Source organism: Bubalus kerabau, chromosome 8, assembly GCF_029407905.1.
Source record: "Bubalus kerabau isolate K-KA32 ecotype Philippines breed swamp buffalo chromosome 8, PCC_UOA_SB_1v2, whole genome shotgun sequence".
Taxonomy (NCBI): Eukaryota; Metazoa; Chordata; class Mammalia; order Artiodactyla; family Bovidae; genus Bubalus; species Bubalus kerabau.
In genome coordinates, this window is record NC_073631.1 from 76,812,221 (window position 1) to 76,830,191 (window position 17,971).

At 39.4% G+C, this 17,971-nt stretch overlaps 1 long non-coding RNA gene and 1 pseudogene across 4 annotated transcripts in view; one reads left to right on the plus strand and one right to left on the minus strand.

The window, feature by feature from the left end:
- The window catches only part of LOC129659369 (uncharacterized), a 241,901-nt gene that overhangs the window by 123,534 nt on the left and 100,396 nt on the right, over window positions 1-17,971 (plus strand). The window lies entirely within an intron of this gene.
- LOC129659748 (uncharacterized) lies at window positions 2,871-2,988 on the minus strand (annotated as a pseudogene).

Genomic DNA, 17,971 nt, shown 5'->3' on the forward strand with positions numbered 1-17,971 from the left:
ATATTTTCAAGGAATAATTGTATTTATGCAACTGTAAAATAGCATTTTGCTTTTTAAAAAACCTTTAATTGGAGGATAGTTGCTTTACAGTATTGTGTTGGTTTCTGCTGTGCAACAATGTGAATCAGCCATAGTATCCCCTCCCTGTTGGAGTCTCCCTCCCACCAATCCCCCAACACTCTACACTTCTATATAAGCACAGAGCCCTGGGCTGAGCTCCCTGTGTTTTACAGCAACTTCCCACTATCTAGCTGTTTTACACATGGTCGTGTATATATTTCAGTGTTTTGTCAGAGTCTCCCTCACCAAAAAACAGCTTTGAGAGCCTTGCTGCTCTCCTGGTAGAATTAAAACTCAGAGAAGCAATGTAACAAAGTCTATTTCCAAAATTTGACCTTCAATACTCCGAAGCTACTCCATATTATTACATTGTAATCTTGATATTTTAATGTGTGTCTACATTTTAATTCCCCCCCTCTCTTGAGTTCAGTTCAGTTTAGTCACTCAATTGTGCCCAACTCTTTGTGACCCCATGAACTGCAGCACACCAGGCCTCCTTGTCCATCACCAAATCCTGGAGTTTATTCAAACTCATATCCATTGAATCGTTGATCCATCCAATCATCTCATCTCTGTCTCGCCCCCTTCTCCTCCTGCCCTAAATCTTTCCCAGCATCAGGGTTTTTTCAAATGAGTCAGTTCTTCACATCAGGTGGCCACAAGTACTGGAGTTTCAGCTTTAGCATCAGTCCTTCCAATGAATATTTAGGACTGATTTCCTTTAGGATGGACTGCTGGATCTCCTTGCAGTCCAAGGGACTCTGAAGGGTTTTCTTCAACACCATAGTTCAGAAGCATCACTTCTTCAGTGCTCAGCATTCTTTATAGTCCAACTCTCACATCCATATATGACTACTGGAAAAATCATAGCTTTGACTAGAGGAACATTTCTTGGCAAACTATTGTCTCTGCCTTTTAATATGCTGTCTAGGTTGGTCATAACTTTTCTTCCAAGTCTTTTAATTTCATGGCTGAAGTCACCATCTGCAGTGATTTTGGAGCCCCCCAAAATAAATTCTCTCCCTATTTCCCCAGCTATTTGCCATGAAGTGATGGGACTAGATGCCATGATCTAGTTCTCTGAATGTTGAGTTTTAAGCCAGCTTTTTCACTCTCCTCTTTCACCTTCATCAGAAGGATCTTTAGTTCTTTGCTTTCTGCCAAATGGTGGTGTCATCTGCATATCTGAGGTTATTGATATTTCTAGCGGCAATATTGATTCCAGCTTGTGCTTCATCCAGTCCAGCATTTCTCATGATAAACAGTGCATATAAGTTAAATAAGCAGGGTGACAATATACAGCCTTGACGTACTCCTTTCCTAATTTGGAACGAGTCTATTCTTTCATGTCCAGTTCTAACTGTTGCCTCTTGACCTGCATGCAGATTTCTCAGGAGGCAGGTCAGGTGGTCTGGTAGTCCCATCTCTTAAAGAATTTTCCACAGTTTGTTGTGATCCACACAGTCAAAGGCTTTGGCATAGTCAATAAAGCATAACTAGATGTTTCTCTGGAACTCTCTTGCTTTTTTGATGATCCAACAGATGTTGGCAATTTGATCTCTGGTTCCTCTGCCTTTTTGAAATCCAGCTCAAGCATCTGGAAGTTTAGGGTTTAGGTACTATTGAAGCCTAGCTTCAAGAATTTTGAGCATTATTTTGCTAGTGTGTGAGATGAGTGCAATTGTGTAGTAGTTTGAGCATTCTTTGGCATTGCCTTTCTTTGGGATTGGAATGAAACCTGACCTTTTCCAGTCCTGTGGCCAATGCTGAGTTATCCAAATTTCCTGACATATTGAGTGCAGCACTTTCACAGCATCATCTTTCAGGATTAGAAAGAGCTCAACTGGAATTCCATCACCTCCACTATCTTTGTTCGTAGTTATGCTTCCTAAGGCCTACTTGACTTCACATTCCAGGATATCTGGCTCTAGATGAGTGATCACACCATTGTGATTATCTGAGTCATGAAGATCTTGTATTTGTAAGGCCTTCTCAGACCACCATTTTGTCTTTTTGCATTTCTTTTTCTTGGGTATGGTCTTGATCCCTGTCTCCTGTACAATGTCATGAACCTCTGTGCATAGATTTTCAGGCATTCTGTCTATCAGATCTAATTCCTTGAATCTATTTGTCACTTCCACTGTATAATTGTAAGGGATTTGATTTAGGTCATTCCTGAATGGTCTAGTGGTTTTCCCTACTTTCCTCAATTTAAGTCTAAATTTGGCAATATGGATTTCATTATCTGAGCCACAGTTAGCTCCAGGTCTTGTTTTTGCTGACTGTATAGAGCTTCTCTACCTTTGGCTGCAAAGAATATAATCAATCTGATTTTGGTATTGACCATCTGGTGATGTCCACATGTAGAGCCTTCTTTTGTGTTGTTAGAAGAGGGTGTTTCCTTTGAGCAGTGTGTTCTCTTGGCAAAATCTATTAGCCTTTGCCCTGCTTCGTTCTCTACTCCAAGGCAAATTTGCCTGTTACTCCAGGTATCTCTTGAGTTCCTACTTTTTCCTTCCAGTCCCCTCTAATGAAAAGGGCATCTTTTTTTTTTTTTTTTTTTGGTGTTGGTTCTCGATGATCTTTAGTGAAGTCACTCAGTCGTGTCCAACTCTTTGCAACCCCGTGGACTGTAGCCCACCAGGCTCCTCCATCCATGGGACTCTCCAGGCAAGAATACTGGAGTAGGTTGCCATTTCCTTCTCCAGGGGATCTTCCCAACCCAGGGATCGAACCCAGGTTTCCTGCAATGCAGGCAGATGCTTTAACCTCTGAGCCACCAGGAAAGCCCAAAAGAAAAAATAAAATAAAGCCTACAGCACCCGGTATTCCCAGGCGGTCTCCCATCCAAGTACTAACCAAACCCGACCTGCTTAGCTTCCAAGATCAGAGGAGATTGGGAGCGTTAAGGGTGATATGGCCAGAGACCAGGTCTTCATAGAACAGTTCAACTTCAGCTTCTTCAGCATCACTGGTTGGGTCATAGACTTGGATTACTGTGATATTGAATGGTTTCCCTGAAGTGTTAGTGTTCAAATTATTTCTATGTATTATTTCATGATTAAACTACAGTTGTTTCATTATTTTCTGCATGGATTTAGTTTCATATAATCTGAATGCAGAGTTCCAAAGAATAGCAAGAAGAGATAAGAAAGCATTCTTCAGTGATTAAGGCAAATAAATAGAGGAAAACAATGGAATGGGAAAGACTAGAGATCTCTTCAAGAAACTTAGAGATACCAAGGGAACATTTCAAGATGGGCTCGATAAAGGACAGAAATGGTATGGACCCAACAGAAGCAGAAGATATTAAGACGAGATGGCAAGAATACACAGAACTGTACAAAAAAGATCTTCATGACCCAGATAATCATGATGGTGTGATCACTGACCTAGAGCCAGACATCCTGGAATGTGAAGTCAGGTGGGCCTTAGAAAGCATCACTACGAACAAAGCTAGTGGAGGTGATGGAATTCCAGTTGAGCTCTTTCAAATCCTGAAAGATGATGCTGTGAAAGTGCTGCACTCAATATGCCAGCACATTTGGAAAACTCAGCAGTGGCCACAGGACTGGATAAGGTCAGTTTTCATTCCAATCCCAAAGAAAGGCAATGCCAAAGAATGCTCAAACTACTGCACAACTGAACTCATTTCACACACTAGTAAAGTAATGCTCAAAATTCTCCAAGTCAGGCTTCAGCAATATGTGAACCGTGAACTTCCTGATGTTCAAGCTGGTTTTAGAAAAGGCAGAGGAACCAGAGATCAAATTGCCAACATCCGCTGGATCATGGAAAAAGCAAGAGAGTTCCAGAAAAAACATCTATTTCTGCTTTATTGACTATGCCAAAGCCTTTGACTGTGTGGATCACAATAAACTGTGGAAAATTCTGAAAGAGATGGGAATACCAGACCACCTGATCTGCCTTTTGAGAAATCTATATGCAGGTCAGGAAGCAACAGTTAGAACTGGACATGGAACAACAGACTGGTTCCAAATAGGAAAAGGAGTACGTCAAGGCTGTATATTGTCACCCTGCTTATTTAACTTCTATGCAGAGTACATCATGAGAAACGCTGGGCTGGAAGAAGCACAAGCTGGAATCAAGATTGCCGGGAGAAATATCAATAACCTCAGATATGCAGATGACACCAGCCTTATGGCAGAAAGTGAAGAGGAACTCAAAAGCCTCTTGATGAAAATGAAAGTGGAGAGGGAAAAAGTTGGTTTAAAGCTCAACATTCAGAAAATGAAGATCATGGTATCCGGTCCCATCACTTCATGGGAGATAGATGGGGAAACAGTGGAAACAGTGTCAGACTTTATTTTTTGAGGCTCCAAAATCACTGCAGATGGTGACTGCAGCCATGAAATTAAAAGACGCTTACTCCTTGGAAGGAAAGTTATGACCAACCTAGATAGCATGTTCAAAAGCAGAAACATTACTTTGCCAACAAAGGTTCGTCTAGTCAAAGCTATGTTTTTTCCTGTGGTCATGTATGGTTGTGAGAGTTGGACTGTGAAGAAGGCTGAGTGCTGAAGAATTGATGCTTTTGAACTGTGGTGTTGGAGAAGACTCTTGAGAGTCCCTTGGACTGCAAGGAGATTGAACCAGTCCATTCTGAAGGAGATCAGCCCTGGGATTTCTTTGGAAGGAATGATGCTAAAGCTGAAACTCCAGTACTTTGGCCACCTCTTGCGAAGAGTTGACTCATTGGAAAAGACTCTGATGCTGGGAGGGATTGGGGGCAGGGGAGAAGGGGACGACAGAGGATGAGATGGCTGGATGGCATCACTGACTCGATGGACATGAGTCTGGGTGAACTCCGGGAGTTGGTGATGGACAGGGAGGCCTGGCGTGCTGCGATTCATGGGGTTGCGGAGAGTCAGACATGACTGAACGACTGAACTGAACTGAACTGAATTACAATAATATACTATTTTTAATTTAATAAGATTATATGTTAAGTATTTTCCAAAGTTTTTAAATCATTTTAATAAAACATAGTGCTAGTGGGATTTTTCCCTTCGAATTTTTTTTTTTTTTCTTGTTGTAGCCTTTTCTTTTTCACTTAAGGAGAGTTTTTAACACTTCTTATAAGATTAGCTTAGAATTAATATTGATGAATTCTTTCACTTTTTGTCTATCTTAGCAGCTCTTTCTTTCTCCAAATCTGAATAATAACAAATCTGAATAATAACCTTGCTGGGTAGAATATTTAAATTGTAGGTTTTTCCCTTTCAGGATTTTAAATATATCATGTCACTCTGCCGGCCTGCAAAGTTTCTGCAGAAAAATCAGCAGTCAGTCATTTAGTGGTTCCCTTGTGTGTGTCTCTGTTTTTCTCTTGTTGTCTTTAGAATTCTCTGTGCTTTGATGTTTACCATTTATTTATGATACCTCTTGGTTTTGTCTCTGGGTTAATCTCGTTTTGGACTTGCTGTGCTTCATTTTTCTGGCCATCTGTTTCCTTCTTCAGGTTGGGGTAGCTTTCAGCCATGATTTCATCCGATATATTTTCTAACCCTTTTAATGTTTCTTCTCTTTCTGGGACACTTATAATGCAAATTTTAGTACCCTTGATGTTGTCTCAAAGGTACCTTAAACTATTTTTATTTTTAAAAACTTGCTTCTTTTTGATATTCTGATTGAGTGATTTGATTTCAGGGATTCTATCTTCCAGATCACTCATGCATTCTTCTTCTTTTTTTTTTTTTAATTTTTATTTTATTTTATTTTTAAATTTTACATAATTGTATTAGTTTTGCCAAATATCAAAATGAATCCGCCACAGGTATACATGTGTTCCCCATCCTGAACCCTCCTCCCTCCTCCCTCCCCATACCATCCCTATGGGTCGTCCCAGTGCACCAGCCCCAAGCATCCAGTATCGTGCATCGAACCTGGACTGGCGACTCATTTCATACATGATATTTTACATGTTTCAATGCCATTCTCCCAAATCTTCCCACCCTCTCCCTCTCCCACAGAGTCCATAAGATTGTTCTATACATCAGTGTCTCTTTTGCTGTCTCGTACACAGGGTTATAATTACCATCTTTCTAAATTCCATATATATGCGCTAGTATACTGTATTGGTGTTTTTCTTTCTGGCTTACTTCACTCATGCATTCTTCTGTATCACCTAATCTGCTGTTCATTTCACTAGATAGAGAAGAAAAAGGAGTCCAAAGTGGCACTTAGAGGAAGTGGCAACTAGAAAAAGCCCACAAAGGAGACAAAGAAAGCAAGCCTGTGAAAAACCGCAGCTCCGAATGAGAGCCTCTGCTGTGAAAACACACGCAAACACACCCCCTTCCCTGATTGGCCTTGAACATACTCCCTATTTGCATCCCCTCCCCTGATTGGTAATGGGTACAAGCCCCAATTTGCATGGGGAATAGCCAGTCAAGACCCAGAAATGGCCAAAAGGAAGAGACAAAAAATATAAAGAGGGAAGTCAAATGAGTTGAGACGACTATTATAGGGTTTAGTCTGCTTTCACATCATGAGAGTGTATTGCATTCTGTCTGCTTAATAAATCCTGCCCGCTGGAGCTGTAACTAGTCTGTTGTTGCAGTTCTTTGCTATGATGAGACAAGAAAAACTGACCTGACAATTCCCTCTAGTGTATTTCTATTACAATTACTGTATTCTTTTTCATATATTCTAGTTTTTGTTAAAATTGTCACTAGGTTTGTCTATTCTTTCCTGTGTTTAGTTAGCATTCTTATTACTATTACTTTGAACTATCAGTTGAATTATTTATCTCTATCTCATTAGGGCTTTTCCCCAAGTTTTTCCCTTATTCTTTTATATGAAATATATTCCTCTGACTTCTCAGTTTAATTTTTTCTGTCTCTGTGGAATTATGTGAAACAATGATCTTTCCTGGTCTTGGAGGTATGTACTTGTGTGGAAGTGTCCCTATGCAGTCTGAGTAAGCCCAGTGGCTTTGGTGGGAAAGCTGGATCTGAAGTGCGTGCAGGCTGTGACTTCCCTGGAGGTGTGCTGGCAGCTGCAGCCTTGGTGGGAGGTAGGGCTGAAGTTGGAGAGGATAGATCTAGAAGCAGGTGTCTAGAACCATAGGCTTCCTTTATGCTCGATGGCCTTATCAAGAACAGAGGTGAGTCCAAGGGCATGAAGTAAAAATCATGAGAAAATTGGTTTTCTCCCATTTGTGATGAAAGTCTCTGCCTTGATTTGGAGCATGGCTGCATTGTGAGGGCTTGGGGCTGCACTTCTGTGCTGGTTTCACTTTTTCCCCTAGTGTGCATGTCTTGGTTAGAGGCTGTGGTGTGGCAAGAAGAGTTGGTATCACGCTACTGAATTGGTTTTGCATCCATCCAAGTGTGCAGGGACTGATGCTCCTGCTGTGGTGTTTATTCTTTTCTCATATAAGCATTTAAGATCAAAGGGTTTGATGAAACTACAGCTTTACCTATATTTAGCAAGTATGGACATATTGTATTTTCATTATTAATTTAGTTCTTAATATATTTCAATCTCTATTATAGCTTATTTGGGATCATGAGTTATTTGCAAGATTCTGCATGATTGTTTTTTAGCCAGATATTTTTGGATGTGGATATTTGTTTCCTACTGTTCATTTCCAGCTTTTAAATTTGGCTGACTTTTGCTCAGTTCTGTGTAATTCAGTTCATGTAATTCACAGTTCTGTGTAATTCCTTATGATATGTTGTATAATCTATTAATTGATAACTTTTTATAATGTTTCTTTTCTATGCAGTAGTCAGTAGTGCTATTTAACAAAATACTTCCAATTCTTTCTAGTTGTTATTAAGCTTGTATTGTATTGCTAAGTGTCTAATAATCACCGTAACTCAATGCTTAATTGCAATGCTATGTGGCATCAGCATGAAATGCATTTTTGTTGTGTTAACCCACTGAGATTTGATTCTTTTTGTTACTGCGGGATTATAAACCAATCCTGATTTGTGAATAGATGATGTTAGAAGCCTGGCAGTGAAAAAAGGTGGTAATCCATGTTATACATTAACAAAACACTTAATAAAACTACCACCTGTTATAACTTGGATGTCCAATCATGCATCTAATGATTGTGTAGCACTAGGAGAAGTAGTTGAAAATCCAAACAATATTGGCATGTATCAGTTGGCTGTAGCTGTTTTTATGAAGCTATTATGAAAGAGGCTTAAAGAATGTATGCTTATAAAACATATTTTATCTCATCATTTGGCACAGGGTTTCTTTCTAGTCTATCAGATCAACTTGTTAATTGTTGTTGAAATCTACTATATTAAATTCTGTCTAGCTATTACTTTCTGAGATTATTTTAAAATCTTTTACCATGTGAAAGGTAAACATTTCTTGAACAGAGCCTAAAAAATATTTGTTAAAACATTCTTGTCAAATTAGTTGTTAATAGAATTACAAACTTCTGTTGCTCAAAAGACACCAGTAAAATTAATGAAAAGGCAAACCGGGAAATAGAAAAAGGTATTTTGAGTAAAAACAGCAAATAGCTTAAGTCTATAGCACTCAGAACTTCCTGCAAATCAGTTAGAATAACAAAAAGGTCAAAACAAAAGAAAAAAATAAAAGAAGTATGGACACTTCATCAAAAAGCTAATAAACCTTTGAAAGGATTCTTAAGGAAATGCAAATCAAAATCTCAGTAAGAAACTGATATATACCAAAAACCGTTCAAGTGAAAAAATAAAAAATACTCTCATATACTGCTGCTGGGAGTGTACATTTGTATAAACCCCTTGCAAAAGTGTTTTGCAGTATCAATTAAAGCTCAAAGTGATAGCTATGTCCTAGCTATCCCAGTCACACAATAAAGATCTTTGAGGATCCCAGCTTTATATTAAGGAAATCCACTGAACTCAGTAAGCCAGGCTAGTCATAGGACTCATCTCATTTTTTTGCCTTCTCTCAGAAAGAACTGTTCTGTGCTGCCTATTGCCCAATATCTTAAAATGATTGTTTCAACTATTTAACTGGTTTTTAATATTTCAAGGCAGGAAGTTAAACTGTTTCATACTGCTCATCCGTCTTGGTTGAAAGCTGATGTTGTGTGACTTTTTGTTGACTTTCCGCTCTGGCCATTTCATCCCCCTGCTGGCACAGAACATGCAGCTGCAGCTGCCCTAGCGGCATATCTGTGCTGTGATGTCTGGCTCAATTCCAAAAAATTTTTGCTAATAACCTGAAACACTTTAAACTCATGCATAGTTTGTGATTTTTTTTTTTTTTACTTTTTTTTTTTTTTACTTTTCTACCCTTTTTTCCAGGAATTTAACAGGAAATTAAAATTTTTTCTTTCCACAAACTTTGATTTTTTAAAAAAATCTCTTTATTACAAACATATGTTCACATTTTCCCAAAAAGGAAATGTAAATCCTAGCTGATAATTCAGAGAAAGCAATGGCATCCCACTCCAGTACTCTTGCCTGGAAAATCCCATGGACAGAGGAGCCTGGTAGATTGCAGTCCATGGGGTCGCTAGGAGTTGAACACAACTGTGTAATTTTCAAGTAGACAACCTGAGTGACTTCACTTTCACTTTTCACTTTCATGCATTGGAGAAGGAAATGGCAAGCTACTCCAGTGTTCTTGTCTGGAGAATCCCAGGGACGGGGGAGCCTGGTGGGCTGCTGTCTCTGGGGTCACAGAGTCGGACACGACTGAAGCGACTTAGCAGCAACAGCAGCAGCAGCAGCTGATGATTGTATTTCAGTATGGGGATTTGCAATGAGACCACCTATTTGAACTTGCTTTTCTGTGTTTTCATATGTTGATGACAGCAGAAAATGCTATTCTTATATATTATTAAATTTTATGATAAAACTCTCTAAAATGCTTGGAATTGCTTATTAAGATGCTATAAAACTAAAACTATTCTTGAACTTAAAATTTCTATGAATATGGATAAGCTACTAAAATGTGTGATGGCCCAAGTGTAAAACAACGGTAGTTAAATTTCTCTTTAAGTTCCTTTTTTGTAGCTTATTTTATTCAACAGAGAACAAAAAGGTGTATTCTTTTTGATATTTTGTTGTTGTGTCTCTTGATGTGGAAGAAATATGCATGTAATCAGGGTATCATTAAATAACCATAGTAATTAACAGTGACTCAGAAACTTACTAAAGAACCTGTATTTAATTTTTAAAGTTTTTATATAATTTTAAAGGTTACTTTCCATTTACAGTTATTGCAAAATATTGGCTATATTCCCTGTTTTGTATAATATACATTTGAGCCTATCTTACAGCCAGTAGTCTATACCTCCTACTCCCCCACTTTTTAACTTTGCTCCTTTGTTTAGCAAGGCACTGATTGACAAAATGATTAAATAGCTAAAGCTGATTTTTTTTGGTGTGAAAAGTGAAAGTCACTTAGTCACGTCCGACTCTTTGTGACCCCATGGACTATGCAGTCCATGGAATTTTCCAGGCCAGAACACTGGAGCAGATAGCCTTTCCTTTCTCCAGGGGATTTTTCCAACCCAGGGATGGAACCCAGGTCTCCCGCATTGCAGATGGATTCTTTACTAGCAGAGCCACAAAGGAAGTCCAAGCATACTGGAGTGGGTAGCCTATCCTTTCTCCCAACACAGGGATCTAACGGGGTCTCCTGCATTGCAAGCGAATTCTTTACCAACTGAGTTATCAGGGAATTCCCCTCCTCCCTGGTTTTTGTTGGTTTTTTTTTGGTTACTCCCATTGAATTCACCTCTACTTCCTCGTTTTACTCTGGGGTAGCCTATAACTTGGATGGAAGTCATATGCCTTTCCAGGATGTTAGTACCTACGGCCATGGATGTCGATATTGTCCTTTTAAGGTTCTCTTTTGCCTGCTTCTCTGCAAAGTAGTATATATTGAATCTCAAAGCATAGTTGAAATTATTTGCTACTAATGGTTTAATACAGAATCAGCACCTTTCTCTCAGTAGGGGCCAGATAGATAGTAAATATTTTTCACTTTTAGGCCCTTCAGACTCCGTACTCTGTCACTGTGACACAAAAACAGCTCTAGGCACAATGTAAATGAATAGGTGAGGCTGTTTACCATTAAAACTTTAGGTACAAAAAGGCAGTGGGCCAGATTTGGCCTGTGGCCATAGTTTGCTGAATTCTCATTGAATATCTTCCCAAAGCAGTATGTTAGAATTTTGACAGAAACCTCTGGGAAACCCTGTAACTAAAGTTTTAAAAGTGGGTTTTCATATGGCAATAGAGCTGTAAGTTATACATTTTTAAGCCATTCAGCATCCAGAGCAAATCGTGTTACTAAACAGATATATATGCATATGAAGAGTGCCTCATGAAAAAAATTTTTCACAGTTTTTCATATTTACAATACTTTATAGGCAGTATATGAGAGTTTAATGTCCACTGCAATTAAAGCAATAGCAAAAAAAGCAAGGCTGATTTTTATTACATTTCAAAAGCATTGTCAATTGATGATTATAGTACTTGAGTAACATTTTTTAAGTAACAGAAATTATGCAGTGGTCAGATATGGAGTTTGGTAAATTACTTAGTATCCCATTTAAAAGAAGCCTCATTTTTTTTCAAAATTATTTTCTAATATGGATATATACTCATTGCTTTTCAAAATTATTTTCTAATGTGGATATATACTCATTTTGTAATATGGATATTTTAAGAGTGGAGGTCTACCCTTAAAATATCCAAATGAAGATCCATGCTGCTGCTGCTGCTGCTAAGTCGCTTCAGTTGTGTCCAACTCTGTGCGACCCCAGAGACGGCAGCCCACCAGGCTCCCCCATCCCTGGGATTCTCCAGGCAAGAACACTGGAGTGGGTTGCCATTTCCTTCTCCAATGCATGAATGTGAAAAGTGAAAGTGAAGTCGTTCAGTCGTGTCTGACTCCTGGCGACCCCATGGACTGCAGCTACCAGGCTCCTCTGTCCATGGGATTTTCCAGACAAGAGTACTGGAGTGGGGTGCCATTGCCTTCTCCGATGAAGATCCATACATAAGCTATAAGTCTCAGTGGGATGAAGGAACATAAACATGGTTTTCTGTTAACTAACTTTGAAAAATATCATCAATATAATTTCTCCCTAATGAACGAGCAGTTCTCTACTGGTTAATGTTTTTCTACTGCTATATGTAGGGCTTCCCTGGTGGCTCAGAGGTTAAAGCGTCTGCCTGCAATGCAGGAGACCTGGGTTCGATCCCTGGGTCAGGAAGATCCCCCTGGAGAAGGAAATGGCAACCCACTCCAGTATTCTTGCCTGGAGAATCCTCATGGATAGAGGAGCCTGGGTGGGCTATAGTACACGGGGTCGCAAAGAATCATCAGACATGACTGAGTGACTTCACTTTCACTGCTATGTGTAGACTGTGGAGAAGGCAATGGTACCCCATTCCAGTACTCTTGCCTGGAGAATCCCATGGATGGAGGAGCCTGGTAGGCTGCAGTCCATGGGGTCGCCAAGAGTCGGACACGTCTGAGCGACTTCACTTTCACTTTTCACCTTCATACACTGGAGAAGGAAATGGCACCCCACTCCAGTGTTCTTGCCTGGAGAATCCCAGGGACGGGGGAGCCTGGTGAGCTGCTGTCTATGGGGTCGCACAGAGTCAGACACAACTGAAGTGACTTAGCAGCAGCAGCATATGTAGACTGTAGAGTTGCATTTCTTTCCTTTAAAAAAAAAAATCTAGTTTGAATAAATTTTTCTTTGGAACTTGTCAGAAATACCATGGGTTTTCAAATAAGACATAAATGATTTTACTAAAAAAGTTGTGTGATGGCTTTGAAGACTACATCCATGGTTTCAGGTGATTTGGGGGGAGAAATTAGTCAACCAGTGTTTTCTGCCATACTGTCACTTCTAGCTCTTTAGGTGTCTTTTGTGTTGGTAGCTTTGCTGTAAAATATTCCAGCTGAGATATATTTGGCCATTGTAATGACATTCTTTTCTTGGCTAAATCCAGGTGACTTAATAAGTTTCTTGAAACTACATACAAGAATAGAAAGCATTATTAAACCATTTAGAACCTTTTTATAAAGCATATTCAAAGATTACAGTGGTCACTAGGCAGGAACATTCCATTTCTTATGCCAGTAAGAATTCGATGAGCTTTTATAACAGGTAGGTCAGGATCTCAAGTAATTTTTCAAGTCATTTCACAATAATTCCAAAGTTATACATTTATTCTTGAAATTAATAGTGTGCCATAAATCTTGACTTTCATTTTTACTTAAAAACCCATACCTTCATTTATTCAACAGACGCATCTTGAACCTACTACGTGCTAAGATTTGGGAAGTGAAAGATGAACAAATTAGGTGTAATTTCTGCCTTGATAAAATTAACAGTCAAGCTGGCCAAATCAGACACTGCTGCTGCTGCTAAGTTGCTTCAGTCGTGTTGGACTCTGTGCGACCCCATAGACGGCAACCCACCAGGCCCCGCCGTCCCTGGGATTCTCCAGGCAAGAACACTGGAGTGGGTTGCCATTTCCTTCTGCAATGCATGAAAGTGAAAAGTGAAAGTGAAGTCGCTCAGTCGTGTCCAACTCTTAGCGACCCCATGGACTGCAGCCTACCAGGCTCCTCCATCCATGGGATTTTCCAGGCAAGAGTACTGGAGTGGGGTGCCATTGCTAAACAAGTAGAAATCTATGTATAATAATTTCATTATATACTAAACTGATACATATGCATATGTATCATATGCATATGATACATATGCTATATAAGTGCTTCATGAAAGAAACTGTCTTTTCACATAATTACCATGAATACTTAATGGGGATTTAATGAAGGATACAATCCTGTGACATTGACAAGTGACAGGTTGTTGTACCCTGTACCAACCAACAAATGAGGATCCCAGCAATTCCTCTGCCAAGGAAGAGTGCAAAAGAAGCAGTATGTCACTGTTACTCTGTTTTCTAAGGAGTTTTCCTAAGGAACAGAAATGTCCTAATAAATCAGGGCTACTTTATGATAGTAGTAATCTGTAGAATGGAAAAAATACTTCAAGTTTGTTAGTGCACATTAAAATTATTTATGATTTCCTTTAACTTTAGTTTCTTAAACTTCTCAGCTCTCTAATTCCATGGACATACCCACAATAACCCTTTATTCTTACCATTTCAACTTTGAGAAACCCTTAGGTCCCTCACTCCAGTGCTGTTCTGAGTGGAAGGCTGCAAGTCAGGGGAGAGAAGCCACATGACATCTTCTGCTAACACCCTGGTTTGGTTCTGATTGACAGGTGGTAAATTCTTGGTCAATCTGACATCACAAGATGGAGCCTAAGCTCCCACAGAATTGTTTCTTTTGAAATGTCAGGCTTCTGTGCAACCAGGGCACTCTTCTGAAATGGAATCAAGATTCAGGACCTTCATCTCACTTCTGATTTAACTATTCTCCACATTAGTCTGTATTTGGAAAGCTGTGGTCACGCTAGAGAGCTTATTCTTACTGTTCTCCTGAATATCTAAACATCTGCATGGCACTCTCAAATCTAACTTAATGCCTTAAGAACTAAAAGAGAAAAGCACTGTGAAAAAGTCACACCTGTGCAAGAATCTGAAACACAGAATGGCAAATATATTAAATAGGATTACATTTTTCTACAAGTAACAGACAAGCTGAAAAGCAATGGCTTAAATTACTAATCATCTATCTTCTTCTTGTAAATAAGAAGTAAGCAATCCACTGTTATCTCATGGAGTCATCAAAATCCAGTTTCCTTCAAGCTTTCAGCTCAGCCTGTCTTAGCATGTGGTTTTCATCCTCAAGTTTTCTTTCCAGTTATTCTCAAAATTTCAGGATTTTACAGACATTGAAGAAATGTAACCAATATTTGCTTCCTCATGACAGTAAAAAGGCATTGGATGCTATATAGTCACAAACCTTTACAAAATCCAGGTAATTATAGGGAGCGAAGAGAAAGGTACTGCTTTGTTTATACTTGCTATCAGTGTTGTCTGAAACCTGACAAAGCATAGCACCAGCTTCTGAGGAACCAAAGGGCAAAGCCTTGAAAACTTGCAGGACTAGAGATGAAGGCGAGGGAGGCAATGTGAGACGAATGCTGCCCTTAAAAGCGTGTGATGACAAAGCGGGAAGGGCAGATGGTCGTACCTTTTTAGGATCCTGTATGACTGACACCCTGTATGGTGGGGGAGCCTCATGTTATGGAAGGAAGGAAAATCTTCGTCTCTACTTAATCTTCCCTAACACCAAGTCAGGGGCTTGAGAGGCACATTTTACCACTTCATGTAGGTGATCTAGGCTCACTACTTAGTCTTTGCTGGGGTAAGCAGAGGTGGGAGTCCACAGGTTTCTTCTGCAGTGTTTGGTCAGAGTAAAGTGGCTATTGCCTTAAAGTTTTCTTTGGCGTGACTGCCCTAGACTGTTCCTTTGGCTACATGGAGCAGACTTCTCTGGTACTTTTGTAGTGTGCACTGTTAACATTTCCAGACTGTGGCTTCGCAGCTCCCAGTCTGGAATTGTTGTTATTGCATTGCTCAGACATGTTCGACTCTTTGCAACCCCATGGACTATAGCATGCCAGGTTTCCCTGTCCTTCACCGTCTCTCAGAGCTTGCTAAAACTCATGTCCGTTGAGACAGTGATGCCATCCAACAATCTTGTCCTCTGTTGTCCCCTTCTTCTCCTGCCTTCACTCTTTCCCAGCATCAGTGTCTTTTCTAATGAGTCAGTTATTCGCATCAGGTAGCCAAAGTATTGGGAGTTTCAGCTTCAGCATATGTCCTTCAAATGAATATTCAGGACTGATATCCTTTAGGATGGACTGGTTTGATTTTCTTGTAGTGCCAGTGACTATCAAAAGTCTTCTCCAACACCACAGTTCAAAAGTATCAATTATTTGGCACTGAGCCTTCTTTATGGTCCAACTCTCACATCCATACGTGACTACTGGAAAGGACCTTTGTTGGCAAAGTGATGTCTCTGCTTTTTAATATGCTGTCTAGGTTTGTCATAGCTTTTCTTCCAAGGAGCAGGCATCTTTTCATTTCATGGCTAAAGTCATCATTTGCAGTGTGGGATATGTGAGGCAAAGGGAAAGTCCAGGGATCACATCATTACATTGTTCCTCAGGTTGGAATCATCCTAGCTAATCTGGCTTGTTTCCACTACTTGTTAGCATCTTCTCATGACTGTTTTATATATAATGTCCAGGATTGCCAGATATATTTACTGGGGGGAAAGAAAAGTATGTTTACCACATCTTCTTGGAAACAGAAGTTGACTAGAGCCAAGTGCAATTTTTTATTTCTAGAAAGTAGATTTACTAAATGTTGAAAAAAAATTTAAGTTAAATCCTTTTTATTTAACCCAATATTTTCAAGCAGGCCTCAGCAATTCAAAATGTTAATTTTGATGTACTGTGCCAGTGTAACTTGCATTCTATGTAAGCTGAAAAACTTATCTCTAAACATATTCCCGCTTCAAAAGAGTTTCCTCCACTCCCAAAGCTAAAGGCAAATCCTGGAGATAAATAGATTAGTTGAAACATTATTTATATTTAAATAAAGTAGCCATTTAGCATTTAGTATTTCTTACAGAATATCTTTTGTTTTCCCTCAAGTTGACTCCCTGACAGAGAAATTCTTTGTCATTAGGCAGAGGATTGAAGAGTTGAGGCTAAGTTCAATAAAGGAAGGTCTTCTCTTGTGGCTCAGACAGTAAAAAATCCACCTGCGATGCAGGAGACCCAGGTTTGATCTCTGGGTCAGGAAGATCCCCTGAAGAAGGGAATGGCTACCCACTCCAGTATTCTTGCCTGGAGAATTCTATGGACAGAGGAGCCTTGCAGGCTACAGTCCATGGGGTCAGCAAGAGTCAGACATGACTGAGTGACTAACACTTTCACTTCACTAAAGGAAATTTGCCATCATTCCTTTGCACACTTGCTGATTTCAGAATGTCTCATCAAAGGTTAAAACATCCTCATTCTAATGCCATGCTTGACCTTATAAAGGAATGATGTGCTTTATTTGTTCTGGGTGCATTTTTCTCCACATATTTCTGTCTCTTGAAATCCAGAGCCTCTTGAGAGTGTGATGGGATGATTGTCCTTGCTGCCTGCATGCAATGCAAGATAAAAAGGTGCGGACTGGGTGCCAGTGGCTTAGAGGAGAATCTCAAAGACAGTACTGTAGTCTTCTTTTATTTCCTAGGAAGCAAATGGCTGTGAGATGGTGGGATGTGGTCAAGCAGAGGGCTTGTGCTTTATTCCTAAATCCAGAAAGCAAGTAAATTGACTGTATTCAGTTACAAGTCTCCTCAGGAGTTATCTCTAATGACTTTTAGAGCTTGTTAGATTGTTTTAAGAAATCCTGTGCCACCAACACTTTGATGGGACAAAGGTTACTGTTTTGCAGAAAAATATGGATATTCATGACTCAAATAGAAAAGTGCTTCAAAATTCCAAACTCTAAACATGAAAAACGTTTTAGGAAAATGTTAGCCATTTATGGGTCGCACAGAGTCAGATATGACTGATACGACTTAGCAGCAGCAGCAACAGTCATTTATTCACTTATATTTTTATACATGCACAGAAGTAATATGTAATAAATTTCCATGGACACGTATCTTTATATAATTTTTTGTGTGTGTGTTAAGAAAACGTGTCATGGTTTACTTGGCAGTGGGTTTCTTTCATAGTTCTTAATAATGGACATGTTTCTTTAAAACCTTTTTTTTTTAATTTTTATTACAGTATAGTTGCTTTACAATGTTGTGAGCAGTACAGCAAAGTTATTCAGTTAAATGTGTGTGTGTGTGTGCAGGCACGTATACATATTTTTTGGATTTCCTGCCCTTTTAGGTCACCCAGAGCATTGAGTAGAGGTCTGTGTGCTATACTATAGGTTCTCATTAGTTAACTATTTTACTA